A 14,496-nucleotide genomic window follows, 5' to 3' on the forward strand; every position below is an offset into this window, starting at 1 on the left:
TGTTGGCTACAACCTCCAGCAAAACATTGAGTGGAACGGGATGATAACAGCCATCCTTGGCTTGTTCCCAAAGGAGAAGGCTTTCAATATTTCACCACCAAGTAGGATGCTTGCTATTGGGTTTTTTGGTTGATATCCTTTAAAAGAATAAGAAAGTTTCCTTCTATTCAGTAGGAGGTTTATCTTGTCAGTTTTTTAAATCTTGAAAAGATGCTAAATTTTATCTATATTTACTGAACCTACATGCATGACCACATGATTTTTCCTTAATGCTCATGCTATGAATTACATTCATTAATTTCTAAAAGAATAAGAAAGTTTCCTTCTATTCAGTAGGAGGTTTATCTTGTCAGTTTTTTAAATCTTGAAAAGATGCTAAATTTTATCTGTATTTACTGAATCTACATGCATGACCACATGATTTTTCCTTAATGCTCATGCTATGAATTACATTCATTAATTTTTTAATGCTAAAACAATCTTGCATTCCTGGAATAAACCGACATGGACACAAGGTACAATCCTTTTTACGTAACCCTGGGTTCAGTTTGTATTTTGTTTAGGGTGTTTGCATCTATGTTCATGAGTGAGATCATGCTACAATTATCCTTTCTCAAATGTCTTTATCAGGCTTTGAGATGAGAGTCATACTGGCCTCATAAAATGAGATCAGGAATATTTCTTTTACCTATTCTTGGGGAATGCATTAGTTTTCTATTGCTGCTGTAACAAATTACAACAAACGTAGTGAAAGGTTCGGAAAGAATTGGTACCAAGATGAGAAATCAGGCTAGAAGGAGTTTATTGGCACAGACCACACAGCAGAGGCGTAGGTACAGGACATAGCCTTGCCCCCGTCCCCTGCCCTCGGGGTCTGGGCTTATATTTCTTCTTGTGGAGAGTTGTGTTGTTCTGATTGGCCAGAGCTTACGTTAATGAGGAGTTAAATGAAATATCCAATGGGAGTTGTTGAGGCCTTATGTTAATTAGGCAGACCACACAGCAGAGGCGTAGGTACAGGACATAGCCTTGCCCCCGTCCCCTGCCCTCAGGGCTGGGCTTATATTTCTTCTTGTGGAGAGTTGTGTTGTTCTGATTGGCCAGAGCATACGTTAATGAGGAGTTAAATGAAATATCCAATGGGAGTTGTTGAGGCCTTATGTTAATTAGGTGATTTTTAGGTTTACCATTATTGGTTCCCTTAGTATGTAAAGTAGGGTTTCAGAGGGGACCAGTGGCATAGACTAAACTGCTGTTGCGGTTATGAGTTCCTCTGTCTTTTTATTTTGCAGGGAATCCTGTAGGGTGGGACCACCATTTTGAGTATCTCTGGGTGGCGCCATCTTAAGTGGTCCTCCCGCAAATCTAATATGTAGTGGCTTAAAGCGATAGATTTATCCAATGGTTCTGGAGGTCAGATGTCTGACTCAGGCCTCATCGAGCTAAAGTCAAGGGGTCAGCAGGGCTGCATTCCTTCTGGAGGCTCTGAGAATCCCTTTCTTTGCCTTTTCCAGCTTGCAGAGGCTGCCTACTCCCTGGCTCTCAAGCCAGCAGTGCTGTCTCTCTGACCCTGCTTCCTGTTACATACATCTCCCTCCATACGTCTCTGACCCTGCTTCCTGTTACATCTCCCTCCTTCCGCTCACAGCTGGGAAGGCTCTCAGCTTTCAAGGACCCAAGCCATTAGAAAAGGCCCACTTCGACAGTCCAGGGTCACCTCCCCATCTCAAGGCCTGCAAAGTTCCTCTTGCCATGTAAAGTAACATATTCACAGGTCTAGGGATAAGTCTGTGCATGTCTATGGAGCATGGGGCATTATTCACCTAGCACAGAGAGACTTTGGGAAAGACTGGCTTTCCTCTCTAAATATCTCACAGGATTCCTCAGTGAAGTCATCCCAGCCTAACCTTTATGGGGATTTTAATTATGTACTGTCTTTTGCTATGACATTTTCTACTAATTGTTACCTAAGTTAATTTTTCAAACAAACGTCATTTCTTCTGTATTATCAAGTTTAATGACAAGGTTTTAATGTCTTCCACATCTGTAGTGATGTCCTTTTCTTTAATTTCTACTTTACATTTTGACTTCTACTTTTTAATTAATAAGTCAGTTTTACTATATGTATGTTCTACCTCACATACAAGCAGGTTTACTATATGCATGTTCTACCTCACATACAAGCAGGTTTACTATATGTATGTTCTACCTCACATACAAGCAGGTTTACTATATGTATGTTCTACCTTACATACAAGCAGCAACTCTTAGGTATACAGTTGTACAAGATTTTACAGATGTACGCGGCCATGTAACCACCACCACCACAAAGACATGGAAAATTTCCACCACTCCAAAAGCTTTCACTGTGAACTTTGAAGTCAACCCTGCAGGACTGGCAACCACAGCCGATTTTCTATCTCACATGAATGGAGTCATATAGTATGTAGCTTTTTGCTTGACTTAGTATAATACCTTTGGTATTTGCCCATGGTTTTGGACGATCAATGGTTTGTTTTCATTATATGGATGGACGAACCACAACTGGTATATGTATTCACCAACCGATGGACATTGGGTTGTTCTGGGTTTTGTGGCAGATTATGAAAAAAGCTGCTATAAACATCTAAACAGGTCTTTGTAGGGGCATATGCTTTCAATTCTCCTGAGTACATTTCTAGGACTGGGATTGCTGTGTTGAACGGCATGCTAAGCGGAACAAGTTCCCCTAAAGATCCTAATCTCCACAACCCACAAATGAAGGTGCCTGGTTCCCAGTCTCCCCCTCCCTTCTTTTTTCTGTGTCCTGACCAAAAATCACAGTGCTTTGACCACTCTGTGACCTGGCCAGCTGCAGGTTTTTCCCAGCAGGCTTGAACCCAAACAGTAACCTTGAACATTCCCAGGCACTGATCAAGGTGTTAGGTCATTGTCCACAACACAAAGGAACTGTCCCTGGCCTTGAGCCAAATTTCTTTCGCTGCCGCGCTTCCCAAGCGGCGCACTATCCAGTGCGCCACCGGGCCGGCCCTTGAGCCAAATTTCTTAAACCATCACACAAACTCCACATCCTGAGCCCCTCACTGTGGACCTACTTATGTATAACATCCTTTTCTCTCACTGTCCATCTGGAAGATTTGCTGCAGCACTCTGCAAACCATCACACAAACTCCACATCCTGAGCCCCTCACTGTGGACGTACTTATGTATAACATCCTTTTCTCTCACTGTCCATCTGGAAGATTTGCTGCAGCACTCTGCACAGAAGTTCCCCTAATAGATGCTGAATAGATAGAAAATATAGCTGCATATTAGCTTTGGATTGAGTTTGCATGATGTATCTTTTCCTATCTTCTTTTAACCTTTCCCTACCTATAAAGACAAAGTTTTAGACTGATCTCTTGTAAACTGCATATAGCTGTTTTTAAACATTTTTATCTAAAAAAATTAATTAGAACTTGTATCCATGTAATTACTGATATATTTGGGTCCGAATCTACCCTATCGTTATGTGCTTTCTGTTTGTCATACCCGCTCTATTTCCTCTTTCTTCAGAATTATTGGTTTTTGTTAGACCACTTTTCCTTTTATTAGCCTTTGTTTAATGGTTACCCTAGAGATCAGGACATGCATACATGCCTTGCTTGGTTGACAAGGACTTTTACCCTCTTTCCATTTAATGCAAGAACCTAAGATCACGCAATCTATACCCCCTGCTTTATGCTACAATTGTCTTATATATTAATTCTCTCTATATTTTCAGCTCTGCAATATATTGTAATTGTTTTATACAGTCATTATTCATTTCAGTTTACCCACACAGCTACTATTTTTCATTGCTATATATTCCTTTCTACATTGGTATTTTTTTAAACACTCTTTAAGTGACTCTGTTGTATACCCAGTGTCAGAAGCTACTGGCCTCCACGGTAATGACTAGAAGAGCTGGCCTGGCACTGGGCTAGCTTCCCCTCCGCCTCCCAGTACCTTTCCCGTAAACTCTGAAGGAACACCTGAACTCAGGAGGTCAGATCTTTCAATGGCTCCTACTACCTACCAGAATGGGTTTATAATCTCTTCCCTGATCTGGTCCCTACCTCCTTCCAAGACCTTCAGCTTACCTGTTACCCACTCTGCCCCTACACTTTCTAACCATGTTTAGCTACTTTCCAGAGTACACAAGGTTTCATTGAAACATGCTGTTCCTTGTACCTGCATTGCCTTTTTCCCTTCATACATCGGACAAATTGCTCCCAATCTTTCACAATACAGTCACATCCTGGATGCCTTGTGTTCTGTGGGTAGAGGCAGGCACCCTTTCGAGAGTACCCTATGTATTTATCAGCTCACTTGTCCATACTGGTCTGGATAGCCTGAACCATCTGTGTGCCCCCATTTCCTAGCCCAACAGGAAAAATGGGGCTCTGAGTTCATCTACAAAACAGGGATAACAGCAATCCCTGTAATGCTTTTTCCTTTGTGTTGCTTTGAAACTCAAATCACAGTCTATGTGAAAGAGCTTTAAGTCTGAGGAGTATGTACAAAGATTAATGGCTATTGGAGGCAATTCTGTTTCACATTTTCAATGGGAAGAAATTTTAAACAAAACATGACTAGCTTTATTTTGCTGCCAGATTTATTAATTTAAGCATTAGAGGATAACAACTCATTTTCTAACCTTGTTAGAAAGCAGAGAATAAATTAGCTTTGTAATATATTAAGAACTTGAACTTTATAGTGAAATTGTTTTTAAATTTTTTTGAAGTGCAACTCTTTTAAAATAAAATCTTATACAGAATCCCAAATACACAAAATAAGTTAAAAATTGGCATGTGGTTGAAGCAGGAGACTCTCTCACCGCACTCATCACAGTACAAAATGACCGCCTTCCTGAGGAGTCCAGAGTCTAAGGCAGGTTTCCGTTAAGTTCTTTTCAACTAGAAACTTGGATGGCTTTGTTTACCATGCCAACAACCCACGTGGCACTTAAAAGAAAACTGCTTTACATGCAGCCTGGTCTAACATGGCTACCTATAACAAGCACTCATAAACGTCGCTGAGCTCCTCGGATGAGCATGTGGCTCCAGCAGCGCAGAGCACAGGGCCACCTGCCCTCAGGGGCTCCCCACCTACCAGAACCTGGGCATCGCTGACCTTGAGAAAAACTTCAGAGCTTATTCTGTGACACAAGTTAATTTATTAAAGTTTTAAAAGGACGAGACACACTTGTAAGTTTAAAATGCAAAAATGGAATTTAAAGTGTGTGTTCAGATAAACTGTGTTATGAAAAGAAAGGTTTCATTTACAACTTAGAAAACTCCATGGAAAAATACACTGCTCAGGATCTGACACAGACTAAGTAAAAAGATTTTGCTGTCTGAAAATACTGGTAAAATACCTTGGTGTCTTAAAATATTCCAATTATATAATTAAATGACTAATTTTGATAAAATGTTTCTTAAGATGACACTTTGCAAAAAAGTTAAAGTAACTTAAACACCTTTTGGTAAATATGTAGATATATTTTATTTGTCAAGAGTTAAGAGTCAGTTTTATTTAGAACATTCAAGTACAAAAAGTAAAAATTTATATACCTATGACTGTTATAAAAAAGCTAGAAACCATTAAAATGTTTTGAGAATACTACGAAGGCACTGAATGCAAATATCGCTGGAAATATGAATTATCTGAATTTTTGTGTCTTTAATATTCAGATGTTCATAGTTATTTTCTTATAAAATATTTTTAATAAAACAACTCAACCTTATTATTTTTCCCCTGGAAAACAGAGTTTTAGATAACAAGTACATCCTAAATAGTGTGATACACCCAGGTTAAAGAGTACTTTATCACTAGAAAAAGGTGTTTCGATACCTGGATTTTTTTTATCAACTACAAAGAGGCAAACTGAAGCACGAAAGGTTATCACGCTATATATAATTTGACACAAAAGCTTAGTTAGAATCATATTATCAATTGGGTAATTCTATCAAAAATTAAAAAGTTCTATATAACTATTAAGATGTTAGAGTTTTAGCGCTCTAATAAATTCCAAAACATATTCACCCAATTCTTCCTTTAGTATGTATAAAAAAAGGTTCATCGTGGAATATAAATGCAATCATATAGCTATAATATGAATAGATTCTGTATTTCCAATAGCATTTAGACTTTGCTCTTTGGTACAAAGTGCTACAAAGTGACAATAATATGGCAGCAGGAGTAAAGATCTAGGTTCATCACAAAAACAGCAACTTAAAAATTCCTAACAATAGTGAATATATAAGTAACATCATCCACTCCAGTTTATGTATTGACCTTATACTTGAAAGTATTTTTCCATAAATATCAGTAACTGTGGCCATTTGCCAGATACAGAATAAGTGATAAAACAAGAACAGTAAGAAAAAGCAAAGCATACTTCTAACTTTTTAATAACTTTTGCTTGTGATGACTTTCTGTGCTCTGGAACTTCTGTTTTACAAATAGTTGGAGCTGGAAAGAGAAAAAACCTTTTGATTGGTACAATAAAAAAACATACAGGAAGTAAAAATTACTAGAGTCATTAGTTTTATAAAACTTTCACAGAAAGAGCAAATACATATTTAATATATTATAGGATATAGAAGGGTACTTCAAAAAGTTTGTGGAAAATGGAATTAGAAGATAATGTGAATCTTTCCATTAACTTTTTGAAGACCCCTCATTCAGCTATGGGACTTTGAAAAAGACAAAACAAACAAAAAACACCAAACCATAGGTTTTTGAGGATAAATTCTTAGTTGTCAAAAAACTGAGAGCTTGGCCCTGAAAAAAAAAAACCAAACCATAGGTTTTTGAGGATAAATTCTTAGTTGTCAAAAAACTGAGAGCTTGGCCCTGATTTTGCAAATAACAGCATGGTTGTCGAGTGGAGCAGGGTGACAATTTTTATAAGGTAAATGTAAATTGCCTTTCATGTACGGAAAAAAATTGGGGGAATCTAATTTTAGCAACGCTGGATTAAGATGAAAGGACAAGAAGGACAAAGGTCCCTCAGCTTTATAATTCAAAGCATGTTGAACACAGTAATCAATTATCTTTATAGTTTATCTTTTGAAACTAAAAAATTGGGGGAATCTAATTTTAGCAACGCTGGATTAAGATGAAAGGATAAGAAGGACAAAGGTCCCTCAGCTTTATAATTCAAAGCATGTTGAACACAGTAATCAATTATCTTTATAGTTTATCTTTTGAAACTCCATGCTTGAGTGAAATACAGCTATCTATATAGCATTTTCTCAGCAGAAAGCTGCATGCCTACTATGCACAGGCTCTAGGCCCTGGGATGGTACATGAGTGAGCAAAATAAAGACCTGGGCCCTGGTAGAGCTTACATTAAAAGACTGTACCTGAGAATTCCTTCTTTTTCCCAAAAAACTATAAAATCTACAGGCTAATTAAATCCACCAAAATCCTGCAGATTTACTTCTCCATATTTAAAAATGAAAAGCCAAGAAGGGCCAAGGTTATATTTCCTAACTATTCTGAAGATGAGTTACAATATTCTGAAAATGCTGGGTCTGAAATAGAAGCAGTGAGAAAATTAAACCAGAAGTGTTGCTCTGTGGGGAACACAGGAGGGACTGATGTTGTTAAAGCAGGGGGAGTTGGAGTAAACTGAGGCAAAGGCCCATAAAGGAGCATTCTGCACAGAGTACGTCATGATGGATTTCAACAACAGTCAAATAGGTAAACTGACAAGGACATTTTAAGTGGGAGAAATAAAATGAGGGACACAAAGTACACAAGGAAATTATCATAAAGGAAAAAAAACCAAAACTTATTTTCTAAAACTTTGGTAACTTTCACACATACCCAAAACCTACAAGCCTTGAGATTGTCATCCAAATGCTACTCATGGCCACTCCCTTGAACTGTGGCCCTCTCTACCTTCCTCTGCATCTTTACGTCCACCATTGATTTCACAAATTCTGACATCAAAGCACAGGAGTTCGACTCGATAGCCTTGATCCCTTATTAAAATAAAAATTCTCATAAAATCAATATCAGTAGAATTGGTTAATAAAGTGAGCCTAAGTATAAGTTTTTTTATAAAATACTATTTCATGTCCCCAATAAAGTGCATAGCTTCCATTTAGACAAGAAATTCAAAATAACTCATGGTAGGTCAGCAGTCATTAGCTGTGTTCTAGAGCCATGACTGGGCTATGAAATAAGAGCAGCCAGTGTTCCTTCCCCAGCTAACTGACCCCTTTTATACTGCAATGTATTTTTATTTGTTCACTCATGCATTCATTCTGGCATATATTCACTGAGCACCCAGTATGTGCCAGGTGCGGTTTTAGGTGCTGGGAACACAGCCGTGAACAAGAGAGACAAGGTCTCTGCTCTCAAGGAACTGACATTTTAGTGGCAGGAGGCAGAGGTAGACAAGGAGTAAGTAAACAGGGTGAGAAATGCTAGGAAGATCAAGCAGGGTAGCGAGACAGAAAGTGAGGGGTAAGGCTACCAGGGGCAAGAATGTTGGAGCCTCTTACTTCTTACGGTCCTTGTCCTTCTTCAGGTGGGTACCTGATGCCATAAAGGATGGGTTATGGAATATCTCGGAGGTAGCTTTCTTTTTAGAGAAAGTGATTATTTCTTCTTCCAAACATTTTCTCTTTTCGTCAATTTTCATTCTCTCTTCTTGGTGAACTTTTTTAAGATGCTCAAATTTGGCCTGCAGCTGGAAACAAAAATGCAGTTCCCACTACTGACACAGGGTGGCAGCACATGCCCAGGAATCCTCTCGGCTCAGAGACGCAAAGGCAAACCAACCTACACAATAATCTATAAAATCTTCTAAAGTCTCAAAAGTTCATGCTTCAAGTAAACATTTACAAATAAAATTGCAAAAAGTGCTTGAATCAAATGTAATAAAAACTATAGGCTCAAGAACAGAACTCAGTTTTTAAAACATTTAACCTTTCCTAGAGTTTTCATTTTCTTGCTTTACATTTTCTCCATAAAGCCTCTTAAATAAAGTTTCTCAAATCCATGCTCAATAAAAATAAGGGACACAAAGTACAGAAGGAAATTATCATTTGGAAACAAAAAACAAAACAAAACCCTATTTTCTAAATAAAGATGATGTGTAGTTAAAGTTATTGAAAATTGTACTGGTAAACCATACTAGAAAGCAAGTGTCAATTGTCAGTTTAGGTCAAGAACCTAAAACTGTATCATATTTTTCCACAGTCATTCGATTTCTTGAAGTCTATATTAAATAAAGAAATCCTAATTTCAGAGAACTTTACATATAAAAATAATCACTGTAGAATTTATACTATAATGGGGAAAAAACCAACAAACAGACTAAGTATCCAATAGAAATAAAGTAAAAAAAATACACTTATGCTAATAACGCTCAATGTAGCTGTTGGAGACCAAAACATGTCACCTCAAAATACGGAGGACTGTTGAGCAGAGAGAGTCAAGAAACAGATGCAGGAAGTCTCTTTGCCCTCCATCTGCCTAAAAGGAGGACACAGACGTACAATGACAAGATGTATTCTGCTTCTCTCCCCCCACCAGGGAGAGTACAGGTTAACAACTGAAGACAACTTTAGACCTTCCTGGGTCTGGAAGTAGTACCAGAGGAATCTGCATCTACTAACAGCCTTCATCTGCCAGTTACTTGCTTTGTCCCAAGTTGCCACTCCTACAGACCCAAAGTCCTCTTTCTTTGTCTTGTCACTTCTCTGAAAATGTACCGTTCTTTGTTGAAGACGTTATATAAGCTGGAATTCCAAAGCCAGCTGTTGAGAACTACTCAGTCCTGGGTATCTCTCATGTATATTTGAAATACACATGTTAAACAAACTTCTGTTTATTCTTCTTTTTTTAATCCATTCAAACTAAGACCCTATGAGGGTTATTCTTCTACACAACCATTAAAATGAATTTTGCAAAAGTTTATAACATTACAACATGAGATTTCCCTTGTTAATTGAGAAAAGCAGACATGTGAAAGGAATGCACTTAAAGAACACGACTCAGTAAATTTTAATCTTCTTTGGGCTTGAAAATCACCTTGTTACACCATATGAAGGCAACAATGTCACCTTGAATGTCAACTTAGAGGTAGTCCTGTGTTTGACTTTATTTTGTTCCACAATTTAAGGAATGTCCTGTATGGATCATAGGAGACAAATTTTCTAAAAGCTATTAGAGACATAAAACTCTGAGAAACTAATAGATAAAAAGGAAGCTTTAAAAAAACTGGGCTATCAGGGGATAAGAAAATCTATTTAACATTTTTACCATGATGTCTGGCACAGCGTAAGCACTCAATAAATATTAGTTACTGTTATTAACAAAAACCATGAAGTCCAGCTCTCCCCAACTGCTGCCCTGGGTGTGATGGCCCGGTGTGCTATGCTCCATCAAGGCCATGAATGAAGCCCTTGCCACCACGTTGTGGGGTGATTTATCAGTCATGTGCCCTTGAGAATTGCTCAGGAGCTATGTCTTTTCGTCTTTATACCCCCAGCACCTAGCACAGCAACCAATGCTGCTCATAAAAGAATGTTAAAAAATGTGGGAGAACTAGTAATGAAATAAAATGTATGTGAAATTCCGCTAAAAGTTCTGAGTCAAGGTAAAAGGAAGAATGTAGGTGGATCTGGTTTCGTTGTGATTTAACTCAAAAAAGAAAAAAGAAAAAAGAAAAAAAAATCTAGGGACCTGAAGGGGCTCCATATGAATTAGCTGTTGTTGCCTGCCAACAACACAAGCACAATGTTGTTACAATGTGGGTTTAAAAAGTAACTTTTTTTTTGGTCTTTTGGTCTGGTTAGATAAACCTGAGATTAATTACTTTCAGCTCTGGGTAGCAACCTAGCATTCACAGGAAAAGTAGGACCTGGTATCTAGAAAAAAACGGCATATAATAATTGGGGAAATATTTTACTAAAACTCGGGGCTGCAGATAGAAACCAGAGAGAAGTAAACTCCAGCCTACTAAAAATGATATGTTGAGAATATGGAATAGGTTGTCCTGTGAGCCAGTGAGCCTCAGATAGGAGAAGTACTCAAAGGAAGAGAAGGTTAAAATAGGTGATGACGATAAGGCCCTTCTAACCTAAGATTCTTTTATTCAAGAGGATGACTTTTCAGAAGCATCAGCTCCTTTAGTATTTGCTTATTTAAATGGTTCCTGGCTTTAAAAAATGATGTGCGAGTATGTGTGTGTTTAAAGGATGGGCCTTCCCTAGTTGTCATTCAAATCAGTGGCATAAATAAAGAGAGGCACAGCTGTCTGAGCGCGTGTGCATCCCTACAATCTGGGAGAGGAACAGGGTGGAAGGAAAGCTTGAAAAGGGAGCGCATGGGGCAGACTTACATTACCTGAACACATATCTGATTCCTTCAGTGGAGGGTGTATACTTTACATGCATACTAAAATACCTTAAGAGGTTACAGAGTACTTCATACATCATTTATGAGGTTGACTAAAGTTACAGGAAAACTACAGATAGGAAAACGTTTTTAAAAAGGCGGGGGAGAGGTGTGGATATGACTGTTACTCGCATTATGTGGAGTGTGCAGCTTCTGATAGCAACAATCTATTCCATATACAGCAAACACTTACTCATGGTTACACTACTCACTACAACAGGCATTTAATTCAAAGATATTTTCAAATACTCAAAAAATTTAAAAAGGGGTCTTTTGTGCTGTTGATAATTAGTCACCAATTCTTTTAAGATTAAAGTCGTCCCCCCTCATCCACAGAGAACACGTTCCAAGACCGCCAGTGGACGCCTGAAACCGTGGCTAGTACTGAGCCCTACATATACTGTACTATGTTTTTCCTGTACATATCTACCTATGATAAAGTTTAATTTATAAATTAGGCACATTAAGAGATGAACAACAATAACTAATAAAATAAACCTAGTTATAACAGTATGCTGTAATAAAAGTTATGCAAATATGTGCACTGTCTCTCTCAAAATATCTTTACTACATGTAATATTTTCAGACTGTGGTTGACCTCAGGTAACTGAAACCACAGGTAATGGGGGACTACTGTACAACGCTGTATCTTTTGTAAACACTACTTCCAAGTACTTCATACATTCTAGAACTCAATAATCCTTTTAGCAGTATCAATTTCTAGAAATTAGAAATGAATGCTAGAGAAAACTCTCCTGTTGGATCAGAAGACAATTTCAAGCTCTGTGCCTCACAGCGGCCCCTTTGGGCCTTGCCTGCCCAGAAGTCAAGCCCCGTCTAGTGCTCACCTAGAAGCTCCCTGAGCCAAGGCTCAGCGGCCCCTCTGTGTAAGCCCCTCCTCCTCGCCTTGGAGTGCAAGGCTCCTGTTCTCCTCATGGTCATGGTGTAATGTAGTATCTTTTTTTTAATTGTAAATTATATAGAATACTTTTTGAAAATAGGACGGGCATAAATATTAAATAATAAAATCATACCAAGAAATAGACTTACATATAAAATTGGGAAGGAGTAATAACTTATGGTGATTATATACTTTCAGGGGTAAATCTAAACTATCTATTTTTTCTTATGGTGGGGGAGGGAATATGGAAAATCTATGTGTCATACACGACATGCCTCATTAGTTCATCTAGAATGTCAGTAATGGTACAGAGAGGATAATATGTCAACAATATTTGGAGATACCATCTGTGCATCTCCCTATTCTAGTTAGCAAATGTTCACATACTATTATCAGCATTTTAAGCTAACTATGTATGAAAATCGAGATTTTTACAAAAGATAAACTAAGGGGTATTCTTTTCACAATATTGGCAAGGATATTTTAAATAACAACGTCTGTTAATAAAAAATTAAATAAGTTTTGGGTGATATATTTTTATAAGTGACTGCCAGTATTTTATTTATACAAATAGCTTTAAAATGTTAGCAGCCAAGCACTGAATGACCAGTTTGCTTAGAAAAGAATGGGCTTCCACTTATGTGTTGTTCTAGTATACTTATTAATAAGCCTCATTTCTCTCTGAAACCATCCTAATTAAGATGATACGCTCTCCCTCAGTCCTTCAATTAATCTGGTGTCATGGAGTGATGATTGCTAACTGGATGTCCTCCTTCACCAGCCCTTCCGTTTCAGCTCACTATGAGAATATTCCAGAAGTTCAACAGTGAACACAAATTTACTTTCCAGCTGTGTCACACTTAGAATTTTCTAGTGCCTATAAAAATCTTTAAATATATAAAGATTTCAAAATATGAAGGAATTTTGCTAATCTTAAATATTACGACTGAAGAAACTAAGCTTTTAAGCATAGACTTCAAGGAAAGTATAAACGTATCCAGAAAGCCTAAGTTCAAACATGAAGAAAAGCTACTTCACAGCTTCTAGTCACCCATTTCATGGCAAACAACCACTCTAGCAACTCTCAAAAAAGCCTTATGGTTCAGGGTTAAGATATTTTAAACACTTCTTAGTAACCTAGACCATTACGGATCTTTGGTAAACCACTTCTAATGGATGAATATTTGCTCTAAAGGCCAAATTTTTTTTTTTTTTTTTGTCTTTTTTGTGACCAGTAAGGGGATCACAACCCATGGCTTGGTGTCGCCCGCACCGCTCTCGGCCAGTGAGCGAACCGGCCATCCCTATATAGGATCCGAACCCGCGGTGGGAGCACTGCTGCGCTCCCAGCGCTGCACTCTCTCAAGTGAGCCATGGGGTTGGCCCAAAGGCCAAAATTTTAATTTGATTTCAGACTATGAATTTTTTAAAAGTCTGTTTTTAAAGACTATGTGTTAAAATAGATACTTCTTAAAGGACAAGAGGTCTCTAAAAGCATCTCGACTAAATTCTTAAGATAAATCCTCTGAATTAACAGGATGCCTATAAAAGGTAAATGTGGATCACATTACAACCAGGGCACCTGCCTCTCTCTCAGCTTCCTTCAGTATTGCTTCCTTCTCCTTGACTCGCTGCACAAACATCTGCTTCATTTCTGCTTCCTTCCTCTGACGTTCCCCATGGAATTCATGTCTTTTGGCTTCGTAGGTCTCCTGAAGACTAAGAAGTCATTTGTGTTATTCTCATGTTAAAAAGATGATGTAACAAATTTCAAAACTACATCTCATGTTAAGCCTCATATATATAACATGTACCGATATCTTTTTACATACAGCCAACCTAAAACATAAAATTTCCTATCGCATGAGAGAAAAGCTACCAGTGTTACAGCTAATGTAAAGTACAAGAATTCCCCAGTGACTAGCATCATGTTGAGCAGATGGCAAACAGTAATTATTTGCTGAATGAATGAGAATTTTACAATTCCGATATCCTAGGTTCCATCCCTGGAAATTCTGACCCTGCATTTCTTTGTCATGTACAGGGGACTGATGATGAATCCACCAGCTGCCTGGATGCCGCTCCTCAGAGAGGACTTCAGAGCAGCCTTGCTTGCTCTCCCACAGGACCTCATCAGTGCACACAGTGACCGC

The 14,496-nt window shown here is 38.1% G+C and overlaps 1 long non-coding RNA gene across 1 annotated transcript; it reads right to left on the reverse strand.

The window, feature by feature from the left end:
• Positions 1-4,618: 4,618 nt before the first annotated feature.
• LOC103594342 lies at positions 4,619-14,085 on the reverse strand. Its single transcript, XR_550846.1, has 3 exons — positions 13,930-14,085; positions 8,541-8,728; positions 4,619-6,495 (listed from the first exon to the last, which is right to left on the reverse strand). It is a non-coding gene; the product is annotated as an uncharacterized LOC103594342 (long non-coding RNA).
• Between the last annotated feature and the right edge of the window lie 411 nt (positions 14,086-14,496).

Source organism: Galeopterus variegatus, unplaced genomic scaffold, assembly GCF_000696425.1.
Source record: "Galeopterus variegatus unplaced genomic scaffold, G_variegatus-3.0.2 Scaffold1538, whole genome shotgun sequence".
In the NCBI taxonomy this organism is placed as follows: domain Eukaryota; kingdom Metazoa; phylum Chordata; class Mammalia; order Dermoptera; family Cynocephalidae; genus Galeopterus; species Galeopterus variegatus.